Source organism: Eleutherodactylus coqui, chromosome 11, assembly GCF_035609145.1.
Source record: "Eleutherodactylus coqui strain aEleCoq1 chromosome 11, aEleCoq1.hap1, whole genome shotgun sequence".
Taxonomy (NCBI): domain Eukaryota; kingdom Metazoa; phylum Chordata; class Amphibia; order Anura; family Eleutherodactylidae; genus Eleutherodactylus; species Eleutherodactylus coqui.
Window position 1 is genome coordinate 78607502 of NC_089847.1, and position 27716 is coordinate 78635217.

At 43.4% G+C, this 27716-nt stretch overlaps 1 protein-coding gene across 4 annotated transcripts in view; it reads right to left on the bottom strand.

Moving 5' to 3' along the window:
* Positions 1-27716, bottom strand: part of PSKH1 (protein serine kinase H1) — a 47547-nt gene that overhangs the window by 15116 nt on the left and 4715 nt on the right. For 2 of the 4 annotated variants that reach the window (XM_066582722.1, XM_066582723.1), the window contains one exon: positions 5228-5320. The gene's annotated coding sequence lies outside the window, so the exon portion shown is untranslated. Of the gene's footprint in view, positions 1-5227; positions 5321-26848; positions 26943-27716 lie in introns of those variants that run through there. The other 2 variants (XM_066582721.1, XM_066582724.1) reach the window with 2 other exon arrangements.

The following is a 27716-nucleotide window of genomic DNA, read 5'->3' on the forward strand; positions in this document are numbered from 1 at the left end:
TGTCTTAGTGTGTGTGTGTGTGTGTGTGTGTGTGTCCGTGACTTAATGAGGAGTATTACAGTGTGAGTATGTAAGTGAAGAAAAACAGTGTAAGGCCGCCTGCACACGGGCGGAAATCCCGCGGCGGTATTTCCCGCGGGATTTCCGCCACTGAAAGTTTGCATAGGAGTGCATTACAATACGCACTCCTATGCAGACGGCCGCGGTTTGGCCGCGCGAAATCCCGCACGGCAAACAAACCGCGGCATGTCCTATTTTTGTGCGGGGCACGCACTCACCTGGCCGCCGGCACCGGTCTGCGCATGCGCCGGCTGCGCAGCAGCCGGCACATGAAAGAGCCGGGGCCGCCAGGCACGGGTGAGTACGCGCTCGTCCCTGCAGGCTCTCGGGTCGGGTCCCGCGGCGAGAATTTTCACTGCCGGATCCGACCCGCTCGTCTGCAGGCGGCCATATATAGATAACACAGCTCACCCCCTCCCCTCCCTACACAGGCAGGATTACACCATGTGTGACAAATTATTGTCACAGCCCCCCTCCCACCCCACGCGACACATTACTGTGACAACACCACCCTCCTCTTCCCCCCGCGACAAGTCTATGTGACAGCACCCGATGACCAAAAGTCTATGTGACAGCACCCCATGGCCAAAGGTCTATGTGACATCACCCGACAGCCAAAAGTCTATGTGACAGCACCCGATTGGCCAAAAGTCTATGTGACAGCACACTATGACGACAAGATTTTTTTCACAGCACACGACGGCCAAAAGTCTATGTGACAGCACCCGACGGCCAAAAGTCTATGTGACAGCACACGACAGCCAAAAGTCTATCTGACAGCACCCGACGGCCAAAAGTCTATGTGACAGCACACGATGGCGACAAGATTTTTTTCACAGCACCCGACAACCAAAAGTCTATGTGACAACACTCGACGGCCAAAAGTCTATGTGACAGCACCCGACAGCCAAAAGTCTATCTGACAGCACCCGGCGGCCAAAAGACTATGTGACAGCACGCGACGGCCAAAAGTCTATGTGACAGCACCCGACGGCCAAAAGTCTATGTGACAGCACCCGACGGCACTATGACGACAAGATTTTTTTCACAGCACACGACGGCCAAAAGTCTATGTGACAGCACCCGACGGCACTATGACGACAAGATTTTTTTCACAGCACACGACGGCCAAAAGTCTATGTGACAGCACCCGACGGCCAAAAGTCTATGTGACAGCACCCGACAGCCAAAAGTCTATCTGACAGCACCCGGCGGCCAAAAGACTATGTGACAGCACGCGACGGCCAAAAGTCTATGTGACAGCACCCGACGGCCAAAAGTCTATGTGACAGCACCCGACGGCCAAAAGTCTATGTGAAAGCATACGACCGCCAAAAGTTTATGTCACAGCATACGACGGACAAAAATCACAGCACACGATGGCCAAAAGTCTATGTGACAGCACACGACGGCCAAAAGTCTACGTGACAGCACACGACGGCCAAAAGTCTATGTGACAGCACACAATGGCGACAAGATTTTTTTCACAGCACCCGACGGCCAAAAGTCTATGTGACAGCATCCGACGGCCAAAAGTCTATGTGACAACATACAACGGACAAAAATCTATGTGAAGGCACACGATGGCCAAAAGTCTATGTGACAGCAGACAACGGCCAAAAGTCTACGTGACAGCACACGACGGCCAAAAGTCTATGTGACAGCACACGACAGCAACAAGATTTTTTTCACAGCACCCGACGGCCAAAAGTCTATGTGACGGCATACGATGGCTAAAAGTCTATGTGACAGCACACGACGACGACAAGATTTTTTGACAGCACCCGACGGCCAAAAGTCTATGTGACAGCACCCGACGGCCAAAAGTCTATATGACAGCATATGACCGCCAAAAGTCTATGTGACAGCATACGATGGTCAAAAATCTATGTGACAGCACACGATGACCAAAAGTCTATGTGACAGCATACGATGGCTAAAAGTCTATGTGACAGCACACGACAGCGACAAGATTTTTTGACAGCACCCGACGGCCAAAGTCTATGCGACAGCACCTGACGGCCAAAAGTCTATGTGACAGCACACGATGGCCAAAAGTCTATGTGACAGCACACGATGGCTAAAAGTTTATGTGACAGCACATGACGGCGACAAGATTTTTTGACAGCACCCGACGGCCAAAAGTCTATGTGACAGCACACGACGGCCAAAAGTCTTTGTGACAGCATATGACCGCCAAAAGTGTATGTGACAGCATACGACGGTCAAACATCTATGTGACAGCACACGATGGCCAAAAGTCTATGTGACAGCATACGATGGCTAAAAGTCTATGTGACGGCACACGACGGCGACAAGATTTTTTGACAGCACACGACGGCCAAAAGTCTACGTGACAGCACACGACGGAGATAAGATTTTTTTCACAGCACCTGATGGCCAAAAGTCTATCTGACAGCACACGACGGCGACAAGATTTTTTTCACAGCACCCGAAGGCCAAAGGTCAATGTGACAGTACCAGATGGCCAAAAGACTATGTGACAGCACCCGATGGCCAAAAGTCTATGTGACAGCACACGACGGCGAGAAGATTTTTTTCACAGCACCCAACGGCCAAAAGTCTATGTGACAGCACCCGACGGCCAAGAGTCTATGTGACAGCACCCCCGGAGACAAGTCTATGTGATAGAACATGACATGCCGGCACCCGCACCCCTCCCCCGGCGCTAAGTGACATGCCGGCACCCACACCCCTCCCCCCGGTGCTAAGTGACATGCCGCACCCGCACACCCCACCCCCACCACCAGTGGTGACAACCCGACTCCCGCACCCCACCTCCCCCGGGCACCAGGTGACATGCCGGCACCCGAACCCCATCCCCATCCCCCTTCCAAGACCAGTGACTTACCCAGAAGGACAGTCCGCCGGGGGAAGCTACTCCTCTTCTTCTGTCAGAGCCAGGGGAAGCCGTTGCCATGAAGTAGGAGAAGACTGCGCATGCGCCTGCATCAGGCGCGTTCACCCGACTAGCCAGCAAGAACTACAGCGCCTGCGCGATTATTGGGAGAAGAGACACCACTGGAATGGTCGTATCCAAGGCAACAGACAGGTAAATATAGGGGGGGCACCAGATCAGGTAAGGAGATATCTTCTGTATGGCGTATTTACAAAGCACACATTATATTACAAAGTGCTTTGTAATAGCCATACAGAAGTATATAGAGCCATTTTGCACGGAGGGACAACCCCTTTAACGCCTACTTAATGCCGAGGCTATGGGAGGACATAGGGGCAGGAGAGAAACACGTAGAATCTCTGTGGGCAGAAATACAGGTAGAAAAATAATAACAAAATACTGTTAGGGGGTTTCTATAGTCCACCACAAGCAACAGAAGAAACTGAAGCCTTATTATTAAGGCAGATAGAAGAGGTATCAAACCGCAATGAAGTAATTATCATAGGGGACTTTAATTATCCATATATAATATGGGAAAATGAAACCTGCAAATCTTATAGGGGTGAAAAGTTCTTGAGAACAATTAGATAATTACCTCATCCAACTTGTGCGGGAGCCAACAATAGGGAGGGCCATTCTGGACTTAGTATTAAATAACAAACTGGACCGAATAATGCGAGTGCAGGTTGAGGGACACTTTGGAAATAGTGACCACAATATAATTAAATTCGAGCTGTCATTCAATAAGAAACTTTATCAATGAGTGACAAAAAAACTAAACTTTAGTAAAGCAAAATTTGATCAGCTCAGAACTACTATCGGTAACATGATTTGGGACATCCTCAAAAATATCAGTAGCAAATCGGAAAAGTTTAAAAACATCCTAATTACCTCATGTGAGCAGTTCATACCCTTTAAAAACAAAAGAACTACAAGTAGAAGGAAACTAATGTGGTTTGACAAGATGGTAAGAGGGGCAATAAACAAAAAAAAGAAAGCGTTTAAAATACTAAAACAAGAAGGCAGCGAAGAAGCGCTAAAATCATACAGAAAAAAAAAAAAATATGCAAAGAAAAGATCAAAAGTGCAAAGGAGGAGGCAGAAAGACTAATCGCCAAAGAGAGCAAAAACAACCCGAAACTATTCTTCAATTATATTAACTGCAAAAGGATTTGCACTGAGAGCACTGGCCCTTTAACAAATAATGCAGGAGAGATCATAGTAAACGATGGGGGGATGGCAAATCTATTTAATAGTTTCTTTTCAAGTGTATTCACGAACAAAAAGGAAATGTCACACGAGATGCAGGGGAATAAAACAAATCCCCCACAAAATATTGCATGCCTAACACAGGAGGAAGTGCTGAGCAGGTTAAAGAGAATTAAAATCGACAAATCACCGGTCACAGATGGAATACACCCAAGGGTTCTAAGAGAACTAAGTGATGTGATAGCTAGACCGCTATTTCTAATATTTATGGATACTATTAAGACCGGGGTTGTACCATTGGATTGGCACATTGCCAATGTAGTTCCAATATACAAAAAGCAGGAAAAAAATATATCGGTCATATAACCACTGCCATTGAAAAGCAGTGGTTCTTTATAGATGCGGATCGCAATCGCAAGTAACATGCGCACATAAAAACGCCCGTATGACTGAGCCCAAAATGAAGTACAATATGTGGCGAGAAAATAATGTCAGAATCACTTGGATATGCAAAACCTTTCCGGAGTTATTTTATGTCAAAGTAACATGCTAGATTTCCAAAATTTGGCTCTGTCACTAAGGCGTAAACAGGCTTTGTCACTAAGGGGTTGAAATATTATTTATCGTACACAGAAAATTCAATAAAAAAAGATTTAAAAAAAGCATGTCACCAGTATTGCTATTTTTGGTGGGTGTGTGTAAGTACCAAAAAAATTACAAAATCTGTATACATTTGGTATTGCCATTATCGTACCGACCTACAGACTGTTTACCACAGAGTATGATTCTAAAATAGGAAGAATTCTGACTTGCCTTTTATACCCCATTGCAAATAGATCTCCTTCTACACAATATCTCCATGGGCTGGTGAAACACAGAGCACTTTCCTTTAGATTCATTTTTATTCACCCTCTCCCTGAAAATGTGTGTCTTTTTATAACTACACTAAGTTTGTTTTATTTACATGCCCATGTGATTGATCCTTGTCAATGATGCCAAACTCTACATTGTAGATCAATAGGTACAGTTAACACTTACCTCATCGATAATCCTAGTGATATCACATTTTTTAAAAAATCTCAGGCTGGATCAATCTTGTCCACACTCCTCATATTTTGGATAACCAAGATCCTAAAACAAGGAATGCACAGATTTCAGGTTGTGTTGTATAAACTTCATGCTGTAGAACATGTATGATGACTTGAATAGTATTCACAATGGTGACATTTTCAATGCAGTTTTAGATGTCACATGGAACTAGAAAATAGATTCTGCAGCTGTAAACAATTTTAGGCTACTTACACACTGGCTTATTGAAACACATCCGTAATACAGATTTGTAATACAGACATGTTACAGATAACATTGCAACTGTATGTAACCAGTATTTCATCATTGCTTGATCTGTGTTCATAGAATGGTAGAGTTGGAATGGACCTCCCGGGTCATCGGGTGCAACCCCCTGCTCAATGCAGGATTCACTAATTCATCCCAGAGAGATGGCTGTCCAGTCTCTGGTTGAAAACTTCCCTTGAAGGAGAACTTACCACCTCCTGTGGTAACCTGTTCCACTCATTGATCACCCCCACTGTCAGAAAGTTTTTTTTAATATCTAATCTGTGTCTCCTCCCTTTCAGTTTCATCCCATTGCTTCTAATCTTTCTTTGTGCAAATAAGAATAGGGCTGATCCCTCTGCACTGTGACAGCCCTTCAGATATTTGTAGACAGTTATTAAGTCTCCTCTCAGCCTTCTTATTTGCAAGCTAAACATTCCCAGATCCTTTAACTGTTCCTCATAGGACATGATTTGCAGACCGCTCACCACCTGAATTTGCTCCAGTTTGTCAATGTCTTTTTTAAAGTGGGGTGCCCAGAACTGGACACAATATTCCCAATGAGGTCTGACTAAGGAAGAGTAGAGGGGTATAATTACCTCACATGATCTAGACTCTATGCTTCTCTTAATACATCCCAGAATTGTGTTTGCCTTTTTGGCTGCTGCATCGCACGGTTGGCTCATGTTATAACCGCTAATCTAACAGTTGTTGTTTGTGAAAAAAATTGACATATTGCATATTTTTGGGCTTCATATGTGGAATCAGCACCTTTCATTTGGGTAAAATCAGCAAAAAATACTTAGGTCAACAGAATTATTTTTTTCAAATGTAGACTTCCAAGTGGAAGAATTACCAGAGTTTTTCAAGGATTACTTAGACATATTCACTAAAGAAAGAGCAGATAAAGTGATGCCTCACTGAGTAAGTGATTGCACCGTTATTCCAAGCAGTAAATTACCTAAAAGTCACATGTATAACTTATCCAATCTAGAAAGACAAGCCCTAAAGGCCCTTTATATACATCAATTATTGCTCAAAATTCGCTCAAAAATCATCTTTTAACCGATAATCGCTGTCTGTAAATGTTCGCCCATCGTGCACTTTTCGTCCATCGCTGACTTCAGGTATGCATGAAATCCTCGTCCCTTAGGACAATAAGATGGACCGCATCCTTGGTTCTTCACAGGCAGTCCTGATAACAGCTGATAACATTCTTTAACAGCTGTTAACAGCCAATGTCCTGCTGGAGAATAGTAATATATTTAGAGAACAGACTACCCGCTGTTCTCTAAATACATGCAATAAAGTACTAAAGAGCTAATTTAGCCCATTAGTACCTATGCAAAATGATCGATCAAGACCGTCAATTTCTGACAAATTATGAGTGATCATCTGTGTGTGTAAATGCACTTTTCGAGAGTATATTGCCGACAGCCTTAAAGGGGTTGTCCCGCGGCAGCAAGTGGGTCTATACACTTCTGTATGGCCATATTAATTAATGCACAATGTACATTACAAAGTGCATTATGAGCCATACAGAAGTTATAAGAAGTTTTTCACTTACCTGCTCCGTTGCTAGCGTCCTCGTTTCCATGGAGGCCGTCTAATTTTCGGCGTCTAATGGCCAAATTAGACGCGCTTGCGCAGTCCGGGTCTTCTTCTTTTCTCAATGGGGCTCCGTGTAGCTCCGCCCCGTCACGTGCCGATTCCAGCCAATCAGGAGGCTGGAATCGGCAATGGACCGCACAGAAGCCCTGCGGTCCACCGAGGAAGAAGATCCCGGCGGCCATCTTCAACCGGTAAGTAAGAAGTCACCGGAGCGCGGGGATTCAGGTAAGCGCTGTCCGGTGTTCTTTTTTAACCCCTGCATCGGGGTTGTCTCGCGCCGAACGGGGGGGGGGGGGGGGGTTGAAAAAAAAAAAAACACGTTTCGGCGCGGGACAAGCCCTTTAAGAAGTGTCATATTCGTATCTCCAATTCACCTTCAGCTGCAGGGTTCTTTTTTGTGAAGAAAAAGGATTGGGGTCTATCGCCTTCTCTTGATTTTAGAGAACTCAATAAAAACAAGAGGTGCAATCCCTATCTGTTACCACTTATCCCTGACTTGTTTAACCAGTTAAATGGAGCCAGTTGGTTTTCAAAATTGAATTTGTGTTGGGTGTATAATTTAATTCGAATCAAAGAGGGGGATAAGTGAAAAACTGCTTTTAATATTCCTGAAGAACATTTTGAAAATCTAGTGATGGCTTTCAGGTTGACCAGCGCTCCTGAAATGTTTTAGGCATTTATTAATGAGGTGCTTCAATAGGTTATTGGAGCTTTGTGTTGCTTTATCTGGATGATATCCCTAGTTATTGCCATGATTATTCCTCTCATTTATGTCATGTTCGACAGGTGTTGCAAGCACTTTGTGATAATTATTTGCTAAAAGACAGTAGTATATATTTATATATTCACTGTTCAGTTGATCATATTTCCCGGAAAATCTTATCCCCTTAGTGACTGAGCTTTTTTGCTTTTTTCCATTTTCATTTTTTCCTCCCCCCTTTTAAAAAAATCGTAGCTCCTTTATTAATCCATCAACGTAGCTGTATGACGGCTTCGTTTTTTGCAGGACGAGTTGTATTTTTGAATGGTACTATTTAATGTACCATATAATGTACTGAAAAACTTTTAAAAAATGCTAAGTGGAGAGAAATTGAAAAAAAACGACATTCTGCCATCTTTCGGTGCGTCCTGTTTCTACAGCACACAAACTGCAACAAAAATGACATGACAACTTTATTCTATGGGTCAATACGATTACTATCATACCAAACTTGTATAGTTTTTTTTGCTGTACTACTTGTATTTTTTTTTAAAGACATTTAATTTTTTTAAATTATTTTCTTTCTCTATTTTCTGCGCACAATAACTTTTTTATATTTTTTGCGACATAGTTGTGTGAGGGCTCATTTAGTGCGGTATGTCCTGATGTTTCCGTTGGTACCATTCTTGTATACAAATGACTTTTTGATCGCTTTTTATTACATTTCTTCTTGGAGACAGGGTGACTAAAAAAGCGCATTTCTGGTGCTTTTTCTTTTTTTTTTTCGGACGACGTTCACTGTGCGGGGTAAATAATGCATTACTTTGCTAGATCGGACTTTTACGGACATAGCGGTACCAAATACATATTTTTGCTTTATTATTTAGATTCTTTTATTCCAAATATGGCAAAAGGGAGGTTTTTTTGAACTTTTATTACTTTTTTTTAATAATTAGTAAAACTTTGTCTTTTTTTTTTTACACTTTCTTTTAGTCCCCAGGAGGGACTACAACCAGCGATGCTTTGGTCGCTCCTGCTGTATGACGTAATGCTATAGCATTACGTCATACTGCTTTTTGATAGGCAGTCTCCTAAGGCAGCCCTGGGGACTTTCAGAAGGCACCCGGCTGCCATGACACCTGCATGGCTCCCCCGATCTCACAGCAGAGGGGCCGTACAGGACCCCCGAACATCGTTCGCGGGATTTAAATGCCGCTGTCAGAAATGACAGCGGCATTTAAAGGGTTAATAGTCGGGATCGGCCGCGCGGCCGATTACAGCTATTGCCTGCGGGTGTCAGCTGTGATAAACAGCTGACACCCGCGCTGTATGGAGGGAGATAGCGGAGCTATCTCCCACCATACACGCCCTGCAATGGCAGGACGTAAAAATACTATTGGGCCATCACTAAGGGGTTAAAGTACTTCAGGTTTCTGTATTTTAGTAAATATTACCGAATATTTATATGTGGGTTTTGGAGATTGTTAAACCTTTGACAGACATGACTAAGAAAAAGTGTTTTTCCATTAAAAATGGTCCTATGAAGTGTCGAAAGCTTTTAACCCCTTAAGAACGAAGCCCTTTTTTTCTATTTTAGTTTTTTCCACTCCCCTTTTAAAAAATCATAACTCATCTGGTCTTCTGAGGGATTCAAGATGTGGGTAGACACCAGCCAGATATAAGCAGCGGCCCTGGTATAGTTGGGTAGAGTTCGGCCTGGGCGTTACTCTTCAAAGAGCTTAATAGGATATTCCAGTCACTCCGACTCCCCCCTCCCTTCCCCAAAACCTGTATCCTGATGTCCCCCCGTCCGTTGTGTTTGTTCCTTGTCTTCGTTGTGTCTTTAAATATTCTATCTTTATGCAAGCTATTGATGCAAAGTTGCTGATAGTTTTATATATTTTTTATTTATTTCTCTATTTTTTCCCTTTACTCCTTATTAGAGATGAGCGAGCACCAAAATGCTCGAGTGCTCGTTACTCGAGTCGAACTTTCAGTGATGCTCGAGAGTTCGTTTCGAGTAACGAACCCCATTGAAGTCAATGGGCGACTCGAGCATTTTTTTATATGACTGGTGCTCCGCTAAGGTTTTCATTTGTGAAAATCTTAGCAAATCACCAAAGTCATGTAAAAAACACAGAAATGGATAGGGCAGGCGAGGAGCAACATGCAGGGCTGCATTTCGGGCTCCGAGGTCTCACTATTAAGCCACAATAGTGGCAAGAGTGAGACCCCCCCCCACTGTCAGCATAACGATCGTTCTCCTCTGCCACAGCTGTAACAGCTATGGCAGAGAAGAACGATGTTAGCCCATTGAATTCAATGGAGTCGGCAATATAGCCGGCTCCATTGAAAGCAATGGGCTGCCGGCGAGCGCGGGATGAATTTTCGGGAAGGGCTTAAAAATATAAGCCCTAACCTGAAAATCATCCTAAAATGTGTAAAACTAAAAAAATAAAAATTATGTCAGCATTAAGATCGTTCTCCTCTGCCACAGCTGTAACAGCTGTGGCAGAGAAGAACGATGTTAGCCCATTGAATTCAATGGAGACGGCAATACAGCCGGCTCCATTGAAAGCAATGGGCTGCCAGCGAGCGCGGGATGAATTTTCGGGAAGGGCTTAAAAATATAAGCCCTTACCTGAAAAAGAAAGATTTTAGTGTAAAAAAGAATAAAAATGCAGGCATTCTTTTCAATGGAGCCGCTGCTGCTGCCGGCGACTCCATTGAAGACAATGGTCTGCTGGCACACCTGAATTCTTTTTCAGGGAAGGGCTTTACATATAAGCCATTCTCTGGAAATGAATTAAAAGTGATTTAAAAAACAAAAAAATAGATACTCACCTCCCTTCAGCTGCCCCCTGCACTGTGGTGCTGAACTGCTGTCATTCAGCTGAGAGCTGCGCTGAGCCAATCAGAGGCAGCATTCACTCACCCATTCATGAATTCATGAGTGGGTGTGAGTGGAATCTGCCTCTGATTGGCTCAGCGCTGAGCCAATCAGGGGCATGTCTGACTCACACCCCCTTCACACCCACTGCCAGCTGGCCGCAGCTGAACTCCGTCTGCCGGGACCAGGTGAGTATATATATATTTTTTATTTTTACACATTTCTGGATGAATTGCAGGGAAGGGCTTATATATTTAAGCCCTTCCCGAAAATTCATCCCGCGCTCGCTGGCAGCCCATTGCTTTCAATGGAGCCGGCTGTATTGCCGGCTCCATTGAATTCAATGGGCTAACATCGTTCTGCCGGGACAAGGTGAGTATATATATTTTTTTACTTTTTACACATTTTAGGATGATTTTCAGGTAAGGGCTTATATTTTGAAGCCCTTCCCGAAAATTCATCCCGCGCTCGCCGGCAGCCCATTGCTTTCTATGGAGCCGGCTGTATTGCCGGCTCCATTGAATTCAATGGTCAGTGCTCGTCTCGAGTAACGAGCATCTCGAGCACCCTAATACTCGAACAAGCATCAAGCTCGGACGAGTATGCTCGCTCATCTCTACTCCTTATCCTTATTTTTACTATAAGTTGTAACAGGCTATTGATGAGCTCACAAAGCCTAAGAGTAACTATGCTACAACTCAAGCGAGCGTGTTATTATAATTGTATGAAAAACTTTGAATAAAAATCTTTGGAACTAAAAAATCAAATTCTTTTATTTGTACATTGACGTAAATGCCTGAGGACTTGTTTTTTGTGGGACGAGCTGCATTTTTCAATGGTCCTATTTAATGTACTATATAATGTATTGAAAAACTTTTTACATGGGATGATTATTGTTCAGAACCATTCACATTTCAGCAGAAATCTAAGTGGGAATCATTCAGTCATTCAGTTTCTGCATGCAGAAAACTGAATGACATGCTGTTCAGTGTAATGAACAGTTGTTTACTATTGATCAACTACCTCCTTACTATGATTTGAAGCATAGATGGAAATGGACTGGTGTTACAACATCACCCTGACCCACAGGATCACACTTTCAACACATGGGTCCTGTCACTTCAGTAGTTACCTTGGGTGCTGTATGTCACATATGCCTCAGGGTTTCCTGTCACTGCAGAGGTCCCTTAGGTGTCAATGTATTTTATGCTTTCCCTGGTTGATCAATCAAAAATAATCAAAAGTTTATATATTCCATCCTCTTCCATATATATATGGTAATATATAGTTTATATATTCCACTGCTCTTGTAGAGTGCCATTTATTCATCTGAAGTATGTGCAGATCTGGTCTCCACTAATGTGGAGCTCAGTCTGCTTTCCGAGGAGCTTACATCCTGTCCTACTAAACCGCTTGATAAAACAGAAATCTGCAGTGACATGGAGGAATATTTCAGGAGACTAAATAAAGGCTCATTTACATGCAAAGACAATCTTTCAAGGGATTGAAAGATTTACAGTTCTAGCGATCATTTTGCATAAAGTACTAATGGGTGCTAATGCCTATTAGCATTTTATCAGCTTCATTTGCATGTAAATGAGCCTCCTGGAGCTATTTGCAAATCCCAGCATGTGGTCTGGACTTTGCACTCAGATGCAATGTCTTCGCATGGGCTGCCATGGGCTGCCAGCTGAATACAATGTAATCAGTTGCTCCCCTGGAGAACACAGCGTGCGATCCCTGCTATCTTTCTCCGTCTGAACGATGGATTTTATGTTCATTTAAAAATCATTGTTCAGCTGAAGAGTAAAGATGGAAGTGTTTATACTCAACGATTCACTCAAAAGCCATTGTTTGAGTGAATTTTAAGCAATAATCGTTGTGTGTAAATGGGGCTTAAGATTAAAAGAGTTCTTGCATGACAAAGAGGAGGCAGGACTTTTAATGCCCAAACACAAGAGAAACTAGGGCTAAGAAAAAATCTGGTTGGATACCCCCACCTGGTCGCAATCAAATTTTGGACAAATATATATACTCTTTTATACTGCTTATCCGGTGTAGTTTACTATACCGGATAAGCAGAAAAGGGAAGCATTTAATATCAATATGCGAGAAAGAAGGGCCATCTATGCACTCAAAAACAAGGAGAGCAACAGTAAGTCTGCAGATAAAAAGGGGTTCTATAGTTCTCATGAACACATCAGACTACATGTAAGGAAGCAGACCGACAGATACTACACCAAACGGTATTACGTCCCAACTCAAAAATATATGAGCGCATTGAGAAGGGTCATCAGAAATCTATCTGTGAGTTTCACTAAACTTTTGGACTTTATACTGAAGACCCTCAGGGTTGGAATATTATATAGCTTTCCCAAACTACGCAGAGTTGACAATCCAGTGAGGTCAATTATTTCAGGTGTGGGAACCCTCAGTGAAAGAATCTTAGGGTGGGTAGAAGGTGTCCTCAAACCACTGCTGAGAAATACAACCAGCTACTTGCAGGATACCACTGACCTACTGCACAAACAGTCAACCATAGGTCCCCTCCTTGATGGTGCCATACTGGCTACCATGGATGTAGAATCTTTATGACCAAATCACCACAGCCAGCAGGATACCCAGAAATCAACTACTCCAATACACAGAGAAGGAAGAAATCAATCGTGTTCCTCTAGTAGTGACCTACAATTCCTAGCTAGAGGTACTAAGGAAGACTGCAGAGAAATTCCATCATACCCTACACAAGGATGACCGTCTGAAAACCATATTCCCGGACCCTCCCCTTCTGTGTTACAGCAACCTCCAAATTTGAGGAACTTTATAATAAGGAGTGCATTTCTCCATCTCCCTTTTCCCTAGCAGTACCCCATTTGGTGTATATTGGTGACATCCGTTTCTCATGCCCATGTGCATGACCTTACATTTATCAAAATTAAACTTCATTTGCTATTTTTCTACCCAAGCCCCCAGCTTATCTAAGTCCTTTTGTAGCCGCACATTGTCCTCCGTTGTATTATCTTGTATATTTTTGTATCATCAGTAAATATTGATATTTTACTGTGCAGTCCTTCTATCAGGTCGTTGATAAATATATTGAACAGAATGGGGCCCAATACTGAACACTAGCGACGGTGGCCCAATCAGAGTATGAACCATTTATTACCACCCTCTGCTTTCTATCTCTGAGCCAATTCTTTACCCAATTACACACGTTTTCACCCAATCCGAGCTGTCTCATTTTGTATATCAACCTATTATACGGCACGGTGTCAAATGCTTTTGAGCAGTCCAGAAATACTAGATCAATAGACTCTCCCAGGTCCAGCCTAGAGCTTACTTCATCGTAGAAGCTCATCAGATTGGTCTAAAATAATCGACCCCTCATGAACCTATGCTGATGATGGGTTATACTGTTGTTTTCCTTAAGGTATTATAGGATGGCATCTCCCAGAAACTCCTTGAATATTTTTCCAGTTATTGAAGAGAGACTTACCAGCTTGTAGCTGTTACCAGGCTCTCTTTTGGACCCCCCCTTTTTGTATATTGGAACTACATTGGCAATGTGCCAATCCAGTGGTACAATCCCGGTTTCAATAGTGTCCATAAATATAAGAAATAGCAGTCTAGCTATCAAATCACTTAGTTCCCTTAGAACACTTGGGTGTATTCCATCTGGACCAGGCGATTTATCGATTTTAATCCTCTTTAACCGGCTCTGCGCTTCCTCCTGTGTTAGGTATGCAATATTTCGCGGGGTTTCATTTTATTCCCCTGCATCTCGTGTGACATTTCTTTTTCATTCGTGAATACACTTGAAAAGAAACTGCCTCCTCCTTAGCAATTTTGATCTTTTCTTTACATGATTTGTTTTTTTTCCCTGTATGATTTTAGCATTTCTTTGTTTCCTTCTTGTTTTAGTAGTTTAAACGCTTTTTTCTTCCCGTTTATTGCCTCCCTTACAGTCTTGTCGAGTCACACTGGTTTCCTTCTACTTGTAGTTCTTTTGTTTTTAAAGGGTATGAACTGCTCACATGAGGTAATTAGGATGTTTTTAAACTTCTCCCATTTGTTGCCTGCACTGTTATTTATAAGAATGTTGTCCCAATTAATGTTATCGATAGCGGTTCTGAGCTGATCAAATTTTGCTTTACTAAAGTTTAGTTTTTTCGTCGCTCCCTGATGAGGCTTCTTATTGAATAACAGCTGGAATTTAATTATATTGTGGTCACTAATTTCCCAAGTGTCCCCGCACCTGTACGCACATTATGCGGTCCGGTGTGTTAGTTAATACTAAGTCCAGAGTGGCCCTCCCTCTTGTTGGCTCCCGCACAAATTGGGTAAGGTAGTTATCTTTAATTGTTTTCAAGAACTTACCACCCTTGTGATAAGTTCCCATATTATATACGGATAATTAAAGTCTCCCATAATAATTACTTCATTCTGGTTTGACACCTCTTCTATTTGCCTTAGTAATAAGATTTCAGTTTCTTCTGTTGCTTTTCGTGGCCTATAGAAAAGCCCTATCAGTATTTGGTATTTTTTTTTCTCCCTGTACTTCTACCCACAAAGATCCCACGCATTCGTCTCCTACACCTATATCTTCTCGTAGCCTCGGCATTAAGTAGGATTTAATGTATAGACATACGCCTCCCCCTTTCTGTTCCCCGTGGTCTCTTCTGAAGAGATTGTAACCCAGTAAATTCACCACCGAATTACACTTATCATCAAGCCATGCTTCCGTTATTCCCACTATATTGTAATTTTCATCAGTCATTCTCGCTTTAAGCTCACCAACTTTACCAGACTTCTTGCATTTGTTGCCATACAATTTATACGGCTGTTGTTCTTTATATTCATTCATAGTGCTACTAATGGTACTATTAGCTGTTCTGTCAGTTCTAACTCTACTAACCCCCCCCCCCCCCTGCTCGACCCCTATTCCCATTACTTGGTGCCAGGTCGCTACCTACACCGTCTAGCCCCCTGTTTCTCTTTTTGCCCTCCCCGCAGTCCCTAGTTTAAAAACTCCTCCAGCCTTCTAGCCATCTTCTCCCCCAGCACAGCTGCACCCTCCCCATTAAGATGCAGCCCGTCCCTACGGTAGAGCCTGTAGCCGACAGCAAGGTCAGCCCAGTTCTCCAGGAACTCAAACCCCTCCTTCTTACAACAACTCCAGAGCCACTTGTTTACCTCCCTAGGATCCTGCCTCCTTTCTAGTGTGGCTTGTGGTTCAGGTAGTATTTCCAAGAAAGCTACCTTGGAGGTCCTCAGCCTAAACTTGAATCCTAGGTTCCGTTTTTGAGGACCCTCCATTGACCTCTAATTTGTTCATTGGTGCCAATGTGCACCATGACCTCTGGATCCTCACCAGCCCCTCCCAATAATCTGTCAATCTGATCCACGATATGTGAACTCGAGCACCAGAAAGACAACACACCGTTCGACGATCCTGGTCTTTGTGGCAGATTCCCCTATATATTCCCCTTATAATTGAATCCCCGACCACTAGGACCTGTCACATTTTTCTGATACTTTAAATGTAGATGTACGAGTTTAGCAGTCTTGTTCAGACTTTTGCTCTGTTGATGACAACATATTTTGAGTAGTTTAGATAGATTTCTATCAACATCTTTCTGGAATCTATACATGTGACAGATTTGATGCAAATTTTTTTCATAGCTGGTTGTTGCTATATCTTTTTTCCGCTCTTCCGGGTCTTCTAGGAAGAGGTTCAGAAATGGGGATTGCCCTTCTCAGGGTGGTTACCCTGCTTAGATTAAGTCCTGTTGTCATGGCGACAGGACGGGCTCTCTGCGATTATATCGCGAGAGCCCGACAACTTCACAGAGGGAGTGCACTCCCTCTGTGAACCCTTCCCATGCCGCGACCTACGTAAGGGTACGTCATTTTGCGGGAAGTACCACCCTGCCATGATATACCCTTACGTCATGGGGTGGGAAGGGGTTAATAGGTATTTGATAGGGTCTCTATTTAGTGGTTTTAACTGTATGATTAAAAGTTATGTTTTATTTTCTAAAAAGGTGTCTGTTCAGAGTTTTTTCTACGATACTGCTCACATGTCATACTCTGGTTTATCCAGCTATAAATGTGACACAATGTATAACCAAAGATTGCAGTATAGTTTTGTAAACCCACAGCAGCTCCAAAGCTATAGAAAGTGCCTTTTTGAAGAAACTTCAAAACTTTCCCAAGATAATGATCTAAGGCAACCGTGACATCCAAGATTTGAGTGACCTGCTAAAAGAACTAGAATTAGCTAAATTAGATGCCTGTTTGCCAGGACTGAGTTACCTAAACACTGCTTACGACGTGAATACAGTAGTGTCTAAGCTTCCATATCACATGCAGGAAAAATGGGCAGACTAGGGTTCAAGGTACAAAAGAGAACATAAAGTGTCCTTCTTCCCTTTCTCTTATTTTTGCAGTTTCATCAGTGACCAGGCTCAGAAAAAGGATGATCCCAGCTTCAACTTTGCTGATCCTACTCCGTTAGCTTCATCATCATCTTCAAGATATAACACAATAACCAAATGTAGAGACTTGAGGGAAACATTATCTGTAAGGGAGACTGCATCTGCTGCACCCTCCACTACTAAGCAGGATTCTCATGCTAATAGAGAAAAGGACCACAGTCGCATATCTCCTATCCACAAAAGACCTCACCCTCTTAAAGAATGTTGTGGGTTGAGGACAAAGACTTTGCAGTAGTGCAGAGATACTCTTAAGAAGTTTGAGGTATCCTACAAGTTTTGCACCTCCTCAAGCTATCTTTTTTTCCTTAGGGAGAGCACCTAGACAGTGAGTGAGGAGACTCAAATGGCCATGCACGCTCCTCTGGGTAATATGCAAATAAGGGAGATGGAATGAAACCTCCACAATGCCACCTATTGGAAGGCAGCATTCCTTCAAGCCAAAGATAGACTCTTTATACAAGCCTTGTAACAATGATTGGGAATTAAAAGCAAAGCCAGACTCCATGTACAGACAGCTGTTTCAGGCTGCCTTCCAATAGGTGGCACTGTGGAGTTTTATTCCATCTCCCTTATTTGCATACCTCCTCAAGCCACACTGCAAAGGACTGTAGTGTTGTCATTACGTTTATTAAGTGCAGTATTGACAAACAGGTTACAGCTACTCCACGTCCTTGACAACTCACAATCTTCAATAAGACCTAGACCCACCACAAAGCATGGTGGGAGTCACAAGTTCTCTGGCAACACCTAAATTCTTTGAGATTTTCAACATAAAAGGACAGGTGACATTATACATCCTCAACACCTACTCCAGCTGTATAGAAATATTCTGCAGTAGGACCACTGGGCACATTGTCTCCTCAATTAAAGGGGATATATACATACTTCCCCTGCCAATGATAATTGAATGTGACCACTAATTAGAATGATGAGATTTCCACTCCAGAAGCTGTATATCACCATCCCCACTTCAAACACTTGAGTAAGGAAATTTCTCTTATAGATAAGAATGTTCTAATCTCATTAGGGAGAGTAATTCTGAGGGTCCATAAGGTGCGCCAACAATGCAATGGTCCAGACAATACCCCATATGTGCGAAGACGTAACCCAGTCTGGTTAATTATCAGTGTTGTATGCTTGGACAAGAGCTACAAACCATCTAAAGTTAACTTCTTCAAAACCTATGAACTCAAAAATAGTTACATGACTCACTTTAAATTATGCCTTCATCATTATGAAGTGAAAGAAAGTTTTCGTAATCTCATCCATGCGTGTGACATCATTCCTACCCCCGATAATGACGACTGAGGGAGATCAGTATTCTGCATAATGTAACAACGTGAAATAACAACAAAATAGTCTTATCCATAGAAGACAAGAGGTTTATTAAACTAAAGGACAGTTGATTCTAACCACTGGGTTGCACCCAAACCCTTTTGTGCAACAAGATCTGAACTTCCAAACAACCCATTACAGGCTTTATCCAGATTCAATTCATTACAGCGAACTTTAAGAAAGAATTCTAAATCGAAGCATCATTTTGTGGCCTTCGAAGACAGGATATTTCACAACGACCATGCAGAGCTAGCTCCACTTTTGCAAGAGCACAAAGAGTATTGGTATCTTCTCTCCTTTGGAGTGTATTATCTGCAAAAACCTAAACAGATCGGGGTAGTGTTCAACTCAAGTGCCAAGCATCATGGTTTATCTTTGAACACCGTTCTCCACACCTGATGAATGACCTGGTAGGAATACCTGTGAGGTTCAGAAAGGATCCCATAGCTATTACTGCTGACATTGAACAGATGTTCCATTGTTTTACGGTACAATAAGACCACAGGAAATATCTCAGGTTTCTATGGCACCGATACGTTATTGAAAGAAACTTGGATGACGGAATCAAGTCCATGCCCACAGCCATAGATCTGCTCCAAAGAACACAATGTATGCCTCCTAAGGCTCATTTGATATCACAAAAGCCTTTCACCCTAGCGATCATGCCACAGAATTCAGAGAATTAAATCAAGGCCTAGACAATCCGCCAGTACAGAGGATTCTGGGCTTGAGGTGGGACCTGTTGAATGACTCTTTTGGCTTTTAGGTTAGTTGTTCATACAAACCATTCACTAAGTATAGGGTTTTCTCAGTGGTGAACAGTATATAAAATCCACTGGGCTTTATTGCACCCTTGACTATAGAAGGAAAATTTCTGCTAAAACAGCTCTCAGAGACTATTAGGAGTACCTGCGCTCTCACTTCAGGGCATTCCTGCTCAATTGGACATTTTTCGTTCCTTGCAGCAGCTCAAGACGGCCCCAGGTAGCACTATATGTGTTATATGCTGGAAAGAGCTGAAAATGGCCAACGCAACAGGAGCGCTCCAAAGTGTAAATCCAGTTACTCTCTAAGGACTGGGATGCTCCACTGCCCACTGACAAACAGTTGAAGTAGGAATCTTGGAAGAAATCTCTATATGCTTTGAATATGATTCACATATCACGGTGCTACACTACATCATCTCTTGCTACAAGTTGGAGAAAAGAAATCCACATATTTTCAGATGCTTCTGCTGATGCCATAGCAGCTACTGCTTATTTGAAGGTAATAGACTCTTGCAATTTAATTAATGGTTGAGTTTCTGTTTAGACAAGCTAAATTAGCCCTAAAGCCTGAGAATACTATACACATTCTACCAGATGAACTGAAAAGCCAAGCAAGGGCTTTCTCAAAGGAACAACTGCAGACTTACCAAAAATTATGCTAAGCAAGACAGCAGGTGTGTTACTTTTTTTTTAAAAGCAGTATCATAAATTTTGCAAAGGTCAAATTCTACTAGGCAGACAGAACAGCCGAGCACGGACCTCCTCCTCCACCAAAGATTAGCAGTAGAGCTACCAAATATTATACCATGGGAGACAGCGGGTGTAGTGCTTGTTTTAATAGTAATATCATAAATTTTGCAAAGGACAAATTCTGCCAGATGAACAGAACACTCAAGCGCCGGCCTCCAATGAAAAGCTGTAGAGCAACAGCTGTTTCTTGTGCTTTACAAAATTTTTGTTTTGAGGGAATGAGGAGGAAATGTGGTGGAAGCAAGAAGAGGAGAGCAGCAGCACCTTGAGAGCACAGTGTGTGCCTCATGGAAACATGACAGCTATAGCTCCATAGTTCAATATTAACTTATTTTTCATTTGCGGGTAATTAGAAGGAAAAATGATAGAAGCAGGAAAAGGACAGCAGCATCAGCAGCAGTTCCATCACGACCAGCAGCACCACCACCACTACCAGAAGCAACAGCACTTTGAGGGCACACTGTGGTCACATTATCATTCACATGGCGGTGCAGGTCAGGGATCGCTTTTTGGGCAAAGAAGTGGTGGGTGGGCATCTGGTACTTCAGGTTAGCATGGAGCACCACGTTGCGGAAAGCGTCTATATACACTGTGCAATGTCTGCATTCAGGCTCTATGCTTGGGGATGGTTGGGATGGAACACGCTGGTATATTGGATAGATGTCTATGTCATTGATTGTAGTGGTGATGGTGGTTTGAAAGAATGCTCAGGCTGTGAGCAGACCTAGCTGTGGGCCTGATATTGCTCCAGCTGCAGTGACTCGCAGTAGCTGATGATGACTCTGCAGGCCTTTGGTTTTTCTGCAAAACCCTACTCCCTCTCTTGGCAGGGTGCTGTCCTGCAATGTCCGCTTCTTCCTCCTCCCCCTGCAAACTGCTATGATGATTCTCCCTGCCTGTCCATGTTGGGTCAAGTACCTTATGCTCTTCCACCTCCTCTTCCTCTCCTCCTGAGTGAACTCTATTTTGCAGTGAGCAGTGGAAGCTGGCACCTCTGTTTTCACATCCCCTTGAGTGCACATTGCCTGTGGAGGGCTGACCACACACAATGACAGAACCTCATCTTCCTTCTTGGAGGGAAAAAATGGTTGGGCATCAGTGCGTTCAATGTCTTGGTCTTCCCCCTCTGTTTTTTTGGACTGCCCCGTTGATATTCATGACACTGAATGATCAAACAGCTCTATGTAAATTAGAGGGGGGATGTTCATGGTCAACTGACTGCTCTGTGCCTATGACTGGGAGGATGAGGAGGTGGTGTTACTTGAGGCATGCTGTATCATCCGCTCTACGACCTGTTCTGCGTCCTGCGGATGTAATGGATCGGCAGAACCACTTCTAAGGAATGGCAGTGGGCTTACCACGCTTCCTGCAGAATATGGAGCCATTGCTTCAATGGGAGCTGCTTAAAATGGCAACTTAGCCTATCTTCTACCACCTCCACCACCACTGACATGTCACCTACCCCTTGCTCTCTTCATTTTTTTGGCTTACTTTTTAGTTTACTTTTGCATAACTTATCAGCCAACTTTGTAGTTTGCAGAAAACTGCTGGCAGCAGCAGCAGCATTACACCTGCAAATAATTTGTATTTGCTATTTTCCTGTTTGGGATTTCTTTTTTGTTTTTATATTCACAAAAACAACGGCCACCTACTATGCAGCAATCCCAGAAGGCCAGAGAGTATATATTGTATATTCTAAACTCTCACTGTTTTGTGCATCGTAAAGGCCCATTTACATGCAATGATTATTGTTCCAAATTCGTTCAAACAACTGAATTTAGGCGATAATCGTTACATGTAAACGCAGGCATCGGTCACTTTTCGTTTGAACGATGATTTTAAGGTGAGTTTCAAATCCATTGTTCAGCTGCTGGAGATAAAGCAAATACCTTTATCTGTCAGCAGACCGCAGGCTGCTATCTCTACGTGGAGCTGGTAGTTTACATTGTATTCTGCCAACACCCGTGACGAGAACAATGCAGCTGTGCGCACAGCTGGGAGTGTGATTAATCACATGCTGGGCTCTGCAAACAGCTCATGGAGGCCCTTTTACGTGCAGATGAAGATGATAGAGTGTTAATGGGCCTTAAGTTACTACCCCTCCATAACACCTGCAAATAATTTTTATTGGCTGGACTTGTGACTTGACGTGAACAATGTTTGATGCCACAAACTGCAATATTCCCCATGCCAATGCATAGTCTGACTTTCTGCTCTGCTGTTATATACGCTGACAGCAGCATAAATACATGCTCTTCAGACTATCTCTCCCTAAGTATAGAGCACAATTTCTGCATGACACAGGCATCCAATGAAACAGCTGCCCATATGCAAGATGAAGGACAAATTTGGTGATATCATCAAGGTGCCCTGGTTGCTGATTGGCTGCACTCTGACCTCTTTACCAGGCACTTTGGGAATTTAAATTTTTCCTTGATTTTTGTCAAAGACGAGTTCTCTGTTGATTGAACTATCTATATTTATGTGTTCAAGTTATTATTGCTGTATTCTAGGGTTTCATTGGTTTGTTTTACAGGTGGCAGGATTACTCATTCAACTTCAGAAAGACATTACATCTTAGGCCTTAATCACACTACCGTATATAAGCGGCTAATTTAGCCGAGTTTAAAAATTGAAGCCTCGAAAAAAAATAGCGGTGGGAATAATAGGACATCGGCGATGGATTTTATATGCAAATAAGGGACATGGAATAATACCTCCACAGCGCCACCTATGGGAAGGCAGTATTCCTTCAAGCCAAAGTTAGACTCTTTATATAAGCCTTGTAACAATGACTGGGAATTAGAAGCAAAGCCAGACTCAATGCACAGACAACTGTTTCAGGGTTTTTCCCCATCATCAGTGTACAGTAGGAAACACTATTTTTTCTCCTTAGGGAGAGCACCTAGACAGCGAGTGAGGAGACTCAAAAGGCCATTTATGCTCCCTTTGGGTAATATGCAAATAAGGGAGATGGAATAATACCTCCAAAGTGCCACCTATTGGATTTTATATGGCACATGGAAAAATAGGTCTTGCCTTATCTTTTGCCAAAATACACTTGAGGCTCCCATAAGCTTCTATCGGAGCTGAAAAAAGAGAAGTGGAGTTAGCAGCGTCCAACGCCGGGAAATGAAGACAGCTGGCTCAATTTAAGCATTAATATTCATTCCAAGGATTTCTGCCGACTGAGGGATTTCCGCACTGCAGCATATTTTTTCACCGATACGCTGCTGCCGCCCAAGTGAATGGACAAGAAAACTCAGCTAAAGCTTAGGACTTGATTGTGGCTATTTTTCATTCGTACAATTTTTAGCCGCAATCGGTAAAGCGTAAACACGCATACAGTCAGGTGGAAGAGGCCTTTATGTTAGTTTATGTAGTGCAATCCAAGGATTTCATATGTGGAGTGTGCTGTTACAGCTAATACTGTTTCCCCGAAAATAAGCGTTACCCTAAAAATAAACCCTAGCTGCATTATATGAAAAAAAAGAGGAATACATTACCTAGCAGGCTTAGTCCAGGTCCCTCACGCAATCCGGAGCTCCAAAGTACTTCCTGCAGTCATCGGCCGCCTATAAAAGATCACTTCCTAATACGGGATTCCTAAATCCCACCTCCAAGAAGCGATGGCTCTGATTGGCTCTTGAGCATTGCTCCGCCAATCAATGCAGCGCTCGATGAACCAATGTGATGGCTGTGATTGGTTCATCAAGCGCTGCATTGATTGGATGAGCAGCGGTCAAAGAACCAATCACAGCCACCTCATTGTGTAGGCCGAATTTATGAATTTGCCAATCAATGCCATGGCTCAGCCAATTCATAAATCCCGCCGCCACAATGCAATGGCTGTGACTGGTTCATCAACCGCTGCTCAACCAATCAATGCAGTGCTTGATGAACCAATCACAGCCATCACATAGGTTCATCGAGCGCTGCATTGATTGAATGAGCAGCGCTTGAGAACCAATCAAAGCAATCACTTCTTGGAGGTGGATTTTAACCAGGAAGCGATCTTCTGTGGGTGGCCGAGGACTGCAAGAAGCCTGCTATGTAAGTATAATAAGCCACCCACAAAAAAATAAGACCTAGCACCTCTTTTGTTCAAAAATTAATATAAAACAGGGTCTTATTTTTGGGTAATGAGCTGTGCTATTTGTATTCACTGTTCACATTCTTGTGCTTTGCTGCCATCTAGTGGCCATTGTTATAGTTATTTTATGTATACTTGTTACCATAAATTATCTTAATGCTTTTCTATATATATATGCTACTCAAGATACAGTAAACTCCTTGAGGCCTAAGTGACACGGGCGTTTTTCCCGCGATTTGCGGATCGCATAACGGATGCGCATCCGCAAATCGCGTGACCGGGGCCAACGATTCGCTGGAAAATCTGCACCTAGCAGCGTTTTCAGCGAAAGGGCCCGATCAAAGGAGCGCTGCCTGCTACCTTTGCCACAGCTGTGGCAGAGGAGAACGATGTTTGCCCATTGAATGCAATACAGCCGGCTCCATTAAAAGCAATGGGCTGCCGGCAAGCTGCCTCTGATTGGTCCCTGCGCTCAGCCAATCAGAGGCAGCACTCACTCACCCATTCATGAATGGGTGAGTGAGAGCTGCCTCTGATTGGTGAGGGCTGTGACCAATCAGAAGCAGCCCATTCAGCAGGTGGGGATTTTAAATCCCCGCCTGCTGAATACTACAGAGAGCAGTTCAGAACTGCCGGCCAGACGCGGCTGAACTCTGGCTGCAAAAAAAAGGTGAGTATACATTTTTTTTTTCTTTTTACACATTTCAGGATGCTTTTCAGGGAAGGGCTTATATTTTAAGCCCTTCCCCGAAAATTCATACAGCGCTTGCCGGCAGCCCATTGCTTTCAGTGGAGCTGGCTGTATTGCCGGCTCCATTGAATTCAATTGGTGAACATCGTTCTTCTCTGCCACAGCTGTTACAGCTGTGGCAGAGGAGAACGATCTTTAGTATATGTTCTCAATGGGGTCGGCGCTCATGCCACCGGCCCCATTGAGTGCATATATAGAACACAACGATTCGCAGAATGCACATAGGCGCGTTCTGCGAATTGTTGTGTCCTATAATTTATCGCACATACGCAAAAAAAATGGACATGTGCCTGCTCCCATTGGGATGCATTGGGTCTATATATCTGTAGATCGCAAACGCATCTGCAGATCGGACTAAAAAATGCCCGTGTGACCGAGCCCTGAAGCTCATCATTGCATCCTCCTTCCTGGAATCTTTACATGCCACTGGCTTGGCTACAGATAGCAACAGATATTGAGTTCACCTACCTACCACTGCTTGTACAGTCTTTCCTTACACTCATGAGAGCTTACTCACATGTACATAGGTGGAAGAATAATTTCACTATTAATTTTTTTATCCAAGAACTACAGATAATAGCCAGATAGTTCATCGTTTTGACAGCAAAGAGAAAGAAAAAAAACTCACCACCACAGCCTTCTCACTAAGACTAGACATGTATAGCTGTATATTATTGATATTTGTACAATGTTACTGCCAATTAAACAGAAACTGCCTTTCAACTTGTATCACACATAAGAGAGAAACATTTTTCAAATAGGCGTAAAAAACATCTGTTTTGATTGAAGATGCAGCTAATTAATAAGCGCGCCCCTCTTAGTAAATTAGGTGTATCTCTGGCTATCCTGTGCGCCAGGCAGACAAATCTATACCAGCTATGAAATGGCGTAGATTTGCACTGAAATTTACACCGGTTTCTGGCACAAATTATAGTACGTTAAACGTGCCGTGGGAGGCCATGCTTATTTGAAAGGATGGTACCAAGATTGCACCTTGCTGATTGGTGGGTGTCTCGTTGGTGAGACTCCTGCCAATCTCGAGATCGGGGGTCCCGTGTCTCCCGCCTTCCTCAGTGTGGGGTTACTACACCCCCCTGTAGGGAAGAGACTCAACAGAACGCTGGTAACACAAGTGCACCAGTACTCCCTTCACTATCAACGGGGCTGCAGAGATACCAAAGTAACAGCAAGCTCCATTGAAATGAATGGAGCACTGACCGTGCATGCTTAACCAGCGATCTTTTCATGCTGATGTTACTGTGGGGGGAAGAAGTGAACCCTACAGTGACAGGCAAAATGGGACAGGGGAGTCCCGTTCTGGAGATGTGTTGAGGTCTCAGCAGCGACGATCAACAAGCTATGCCCTATGCAAAAGATAAGGGATAACTTGCAATCTTGGTGCAACCCCTTTAACAAATTCTCCCTTAATATATTTTTTGCAAAAACACTCTTTTTGGTATTTTTGCCACTGGCACGCTTTGTCACTTTTATTGACACATCCAGCTGTTAGCTGTAGCAATATAGAATTATGAAACGCCCTACAAACAGCATGTTTTTTGTGTTGTTTTACTTTTAATGTGTTTTTTGCATATCGCCAAGACGGGGTGATGGAAAGCGGACAGATACTATTCTAGTCAACGGGGTCCGTCGGCTCTGCTAGCTTCCGACATGTGATGGATCCGTCCCCGTCTGGAATTCAGTTTTCCTGTTCCAATTATGGAACGAGGAGATGGAATGTCCCAAGACAGATGTAAAGGGAGCCCACCGGAAGGTCCCACCACCGTAGTCACACAGTAATCCCCCAATGTGTGGTTGTACCAAGGGGCACCATGTCACCTACACATACTGTAGCAGTCCTACTATCAGCACAGAACCATGTAGGACAGATGCCATTGTGTGTAGATCCCCCCAGGTGTACGGCGGGCCTTACCTTGCAAACGCCACACAACTATCTCATCCTCACAACTCCTATCTTCACATCCATAAACTTGATTACTAAACATTGGAACTCTGAGAAGTCGTTGTGATTCCTCAGTAAACGGAAGTTGGCTGACGTCAGGTATTCTCCCACAGAGCTGAGCGCAGTCATGGCAACAACACCATAAAGTTCTGGGAGCAGACAGACAGAACAGGGAAGTCACTGACTGCCCCACAGACGGGAGCTGCGGCAGCTGGACTAACGGGGCAAGCCTGCTGCTTTTTGGTGACCCGGATCATTTGGCCCAGCTCCCCAAAAAGATTCAGCTCTACATTTAATACTAATTCTGTTCTGCCTCCTTTCTGCTGCACATCACCCTCTGCCGATGGCCGAAACGGACCCTCCAGGCAGGAATCTGGTCCGACATGTACCCATTATTATTACTGCATGTTGTGCAGGGATAGGATCCCAGCATCTGTATCTATAGGGCTCTGCATGCTGCAGCTGATGGGAAGTAAGTTCAGAACTCCTGTAAAGTTACAGGCTGTAACCCTTTAACTGCTGGAGAGGTGGCCCCTGCTCCTCACACCGCTGTGAGGACAATTAGGCTGTAAGGGTTATTCAACCACAACATTCCACTAAACCCATAGCAGAAGGAGGAGGGGTATTATACACTGAGCCCCTTATATATAGATGTGCAGTAAAATTTACACTAGTTTCTGGCACAAATTAAAGTAAGTTAACTGGGCAGTGGGAGGCCATGCTTATCCAGCTTTTGGATAGTTGGTGGATGTGGAATAAACCATCAAAAAGTTTGTAATTTGTTGTACAAACCCCCCTCACTTATTTATATATAGCACCCATAGCAGGACTGTGAGGG